We start from the raw sequence: 5,525 nt of genomic DNA, 5'->3' as shown, positions 1-5,525 counted from the left end.
AGGCGACGGTGTAAATGATTGGATTGCGCGGGCAACCATTATACAAGGGTATTTTCATATTTCGCGCCTTTAAAGTTGCATTCGGATCGGCCATTCGGCAAAATCCGCGCATCTTCGGATCAAGTTTATCATAGTTTCCATGGTTGCGTTCGAAACTTCAAATGGATACAAGTGACAAAACAATACTGATTATGTTACATAGTTATTACAAATAATAAAAGTGTAATTAATAATGAAAGAGACATGTGAACTGAGAAGTAAACGTCAATTTTTTTCTGTGCCAATAACATTATGGAATATCTGCTGCGTGACAAATACCATAAAATAGTAATAATATTCTGCGCTTCCAGTGGGCGAAGAGTGAATTGTGTTTACCGCTTATTTACGGTATAAAAACAGGTATATTATGAATAGACAGGATAAGTTTTAAATAAGATGAATGAAATATTACATGCGTAAACTTTAAATTGACATTTAACTACATTTACTTACAGCGATTGGGGCAAACAGGTGAATCTGAACATTACCTCGAAATAATGACAGATTGACCCGGCATGTTTATTATACTTTCGATTGATTATGCTTTACCAAATAAATGTTTGGTGGTTTTGTGCATTAATCACTGACAGTGTCGGCAGTAATAATTTAAATAATAATTACTTATTAACAATTTAACAATCATTACTTATTAATCATTTTAATAAGTTGTACATTATTTCTAAATTTAAAATTGGATTACTATTGTTTTTTACACAGATCGATCCTAGGAGAAAAACACATCAGGAAATGCGGATAGAATTGATGCACTTTAATCAACATTGTTGAAAAATTGTTGGTGATAGGATTGTACCAGTAATAAATCTAGAAGAGAAATTTTAGGCCGATATTTACATTGCAATTTTTGAAATTATTCTATTTTCGAACTTGCTATATATGGATCTGATTTCCAAATTGGCATTTGATCAGCACCTAAAATCAATTTTAAGTAATTTTGAGGGTATCGGTGTATAAAAAAAAATCTCGAAATAGTTTGACTAGCCTGGATTATAATTAATAAAGTTTTTAGGGATTATTTTTATTTTAGAAAATGTTTTCTCTGGACCAACTTTTTCTTTCAATGTTTTCTCTGGACCAAATCTCAAAATTTGGTTGAGAGAAAACATTTTCTAAAATAAAAATAATCCCTGAAAACTTTATTAATTATAGTCTGGGCTAGTCAAATTATTTCCAGATTTTTTTTTGATACACCGATACCCTCAAAATTACTTAAAATTGATTTTAGGTGCTGATCAAATGCCAGTTTGGAAATGAGATCCAGATATAGCAAGTTCGAAAATAGAATAATTTTTAAAAAATGGAATATAAATATCGGCCTAAAATCTCTCTTCTAGATTTATAACTGGTACAATCCTATCACCAACAAGTCTTTAATTTATTTTATTGGTTGATCAAACCAGATTTTAAGATGAGGTCCAGAGAAAACATTTTCTAAAATAAAAAAATCCCTAAAAATGGTATCAATTGAAATTCGGGCAAGTTAAATTGCTTCGAGATGTCTTTTTGTTATGCCTATACCATTCAAATGACTTGTTATGGCCCCATAGTTGAGAACCATTCTGAAGCAATTTTCCTGGAATAATTCTCCGTCTGTGTTTACAAAACATAAACCCAGACTGGGAAAACCTTCTGGGTTAAATTGCTTTAGAGTGGCAATAAGACGACCTTGCTTTCTCTCCATTAGTCAATGGGAGGAAGAGAGTCATAAAGTCACACCTGGCGCATCTGCGACGGAAGGTTTCCCCGTCACGCGCCAGGCCTGTGAGCATGACTCACGCCGAGTCATCTCTCCCTCCTTTTTCTCTCTCTTCCTTCTCGTTGGGAAAGCGACCAGCGGTCGCCGACCCAACGTGACCAATACGTTTAGTAAAAAAATTCCCATTAAATTAAAGTGATAAATTACAATTTTTGTATATTGTTTTAAACTTTCTTTTCAATCTAATACCGGGGTTAGAAAACACAAGATTCCATTTCTTTATTTTCGTGTTAAAATTTTATAGTTAATTTAATTATAGTCGTTCGTATCTCTTTATATCGGTTATTTTACTTTTAGGTTTTTCAAATGTATTATTTCTTTTTCGATCTCGTGTTTTTCTTTAATTTTAGATTTCATCTCAAGTTCGTAAATTTTAAGTTTTCAGTATGCTGTATATTTTTGCTACTTATAATTATTTTTGTACTTCTCTATGACATTTTGTATTTTGCCGCACACGAAGCTCGCGCGACTTCGCCCGACGCGCCATATTGTCCGTGGACAGTTCGGGTGCGCGCTCACCATGGCGAGTAGAAGGGATGGATCGGGCAGCCGACGCGCCCCTCCATCAGCGAAGCGAGTGGCTGAGAGGACCGCGCCAATCGCCGGCCGGCCCGCCTCTCGGCCATCAGACATAAAAGCGGGTGCGTGAGAGCAAAGGCACGCACTTCTATTCGGGCTTCCAGCTGGGTAACCTCAGTCCCCTGGTCGCTTTCGGCTAACTTTTGTAAGCCACTTTTTGAGAATACTCTCAAAAATTTGAGAATACTCTCATGCTTTCGAACTCAAAACAATTCCTGGTCGCTTTTCTTTCTCTCTTGAGAAACAATCCTTACTCCTACACTCCACTCTGCTTCTCTCTCTTTCTCTAGGGTCGGTAAGCTTTCTCGCAGCCCCGCCCGCAATCTTTGCTCCTCTCTCTCTCTCTAGGGTCGGTACGCTCCTTGCAGCCCCGCCCGCAATCTTTACTCCTCTCTCACTCTCTCTCTAGGGTCGGTACGCTCCTTGCAGCCCCGCCCGCAATCTTTCCTTCCTTCTAGAGGTCGGTATACTCATCGCAGCCCCGCCTCGCTTACTTTCCTACAATTCTACTGTTTCTGGGTCGGTACGCTCAACAAGAGCCTTCGCGTATGAGGAGAGATCCAGCCCCGGGAAACCTAAGCCGCGGTAAAGTAGCCTCTGCCTAGGAGGGCACGACGGCTCGCCACGCCCAGGAAGACCTGCACATCGTAGCCGTCATCGTTATCGTGGTGAGAAGCCCTACCTCCACACGACTCACCGGCCGAGCACTCACAGGTTCACGGACAGGCCTTCACTCACCTGGCCATCCACGATCATCCATGATCTCCTCTCCACTATTCTCACTACTTTAGATCAAGTCAGGACAACCACACACCCCGGCTTGTATCAGACTCAGATAATTAATTTTAGGCTGATCAATCCCCAGTCTTAGGATGAGGTCCAGAGATAACGATTTTTCAACAATGTTGATTAAAATGCACGAAGTCTGTCTGCATTTCCTGATGTGTATTTCTCCTAAGATCGATCTGTGTGAAAAACAATGATGATCAAATTTTAAATTCAGAAATAATGTTCAACTTATTAAAATGATTAATAAGTAATGATTGTTAAATTGTTAATAAGTAATTATTATTTAAATTATTACTGCCGACACTGTCAGTGATTAATGTACAAAACCACCAAACATTTATTCAGATTCACCTGTTTGCCCCAATCGCTGTAAGTAAATGTAGTTAAATGTCAATTTAAAGTTTACGCATGTAATATTTCATTCATCTTATTTAAAACTTATCCTGTCTATTCATAATATACCTGTTTTTATACCGTAAATAAGCGGTAAACACAATTCACTCTTCGCCCACTGGAAGCGCAGAATATTTTCACTATTTTATAGTATTGGTCACTCAGCAGACATTCCAGAATGTTATTGGCACAGAAAAAAATTGACGTTTACTTCTCAGTTCACATGTCTCATTTCATTATTAATTAAACACTTTTATTATTTGTATTTACTATGTAACATAATCTATATTGTTTTGACACTTGTATTCATTTGAAGTTTCGAACGCAACCATGGAAACTATGATAAACTTGATCCGAAGATGCACGGACTTCAGCGAATGGCCGATCTGAATGCAACTTTAACGACGCGAAATATGAAAATACCCCTGTATAATGGCTTCTCCCCTGCTATTGTGCAATTCGGGTAGCATTCGATTCGCCATGTATGTAAGCCCCAGCGTGTCCACCCTGTATCTTGATCCGCATTTGAAAGAAATTAAAGAAATTGGCGGTTTTGGAATTCATCTCGTTTGGATAAAAACTCAATTATTTCATTGAGAAATTAATTATTTTGTTGAAAATGTAACTATTTTGTAAAAAAAGTTCTCTTTTCTATCAAAAGTTCAACTACCTTGTTAAAATTTTTATTTTTTTTATGTGAAGGTTCATCTCTTTCGTTGAAAATACATTTTTGAAACTGACAATTAATCTATACCATCTTTGGTTACAAAATCATGTATTTTGTTAAAAAATCGTCTTTTTTGTAGAAATTAAGTTGTTTTATGGAAAATTTATACTTTTTGATTAAAAATTACATTTTTCGGTTGAATTATCAACTGTAAATATTTTTTGGTTGTAAAGTCGTTTTCTTGTAAATGCAACTGTATTATTAAAAATTAAAATCATAATTTTTGGGTGGAAAATTCGATTATTCACTTAAAGTTGAAGTACTTAGTAAAAACATTAATTTTTTCTTATTAAGGATTCATAATTATTGTTGAAAATTCAACTCTTTTCCTTTAAATTGGGTTAAAAATGCAGCTTTTTTGTAGATAATACTCTTTTTGACTTTAAAATTAAATAATTTCGTTGAAAGTTCATGTATTTTGTTGGAAATTGATCTTGTTTGGTAGAAATTTAATCTTTTTGGTAGAAAATGTATCATTTTTGGTCAAAAATGCAATTATTTGGTTGAAATATCAACTGGCCATCTTCTTGGGTTTAAATGTCGATTTTTTCACTAAGAGTTGAACTACTTTGTACAAAAGAATACGTTTTTTTCAACATGGTTTTTCAATTACACAGCCACACAAAAAAAAAGTGTGCGGATCTGGTAACAAGACACACGCATTTCTATGAATTTTGGGGCTCTGAATTCAAATTCGGTATCAAAAATCACTCATCACGTCATGGTTGAGCCATAACCTCAAAAAATGACGAAAAATCATGCACTGAGGCAAATAAATTTCAAAATAATGCCAGTGATGCAAATTTTCACTTCAAAAACATGTCGACAACTGTGAAGGATCAACCCTTGCCTGATATCAAATTATTTAACATAACTTTACTCAACAGAACCTGACCTCAACTTAACTGAATTAAGGGCATGTGACACAGCTAAATACCTATATTACCGACCTCACTTTTTCAGTTCACTGAATGTTTTTTTAAACCTAAGAACTTTTTTTATAAATAAAATATCGAGCTGAAAATTTGGAAAATGTATTAGAGTACAATAAAGTACGTTTAGGTACTGAATTTTGGTAGGAACTTCACTGAAAATTATTTTATCTTTTTTCTAAACCTCGACATTTTTGAACGTTCCAACTTTTTTTATACATAAAATATCGGTCTCAAAATTTGAGAAATGCAAGACCTAAAAGAAAACTACGTTTAAGTACAAATCTGAATA

This window comes from Belonocnema kinseyi, chromosome 1 (assembly GCF_010883055.1).
Source record: "Belonocnema kinseyi isolate 2016_QV_RU_SX_M_011 chromosome 1, B_treatae_v1, whole genome shotgun sequence".
NCBI lineage: Eukaryota > Metazoa > Arthropoda > Insecta > Hymenoptera > Cynipidae > Belonocnema > Belonocnema kinseyi.
The sequence above is the reverse complement of the archived record's forward strand: the minus strand, read 5'-3'. Positions refer to the sequence as shown.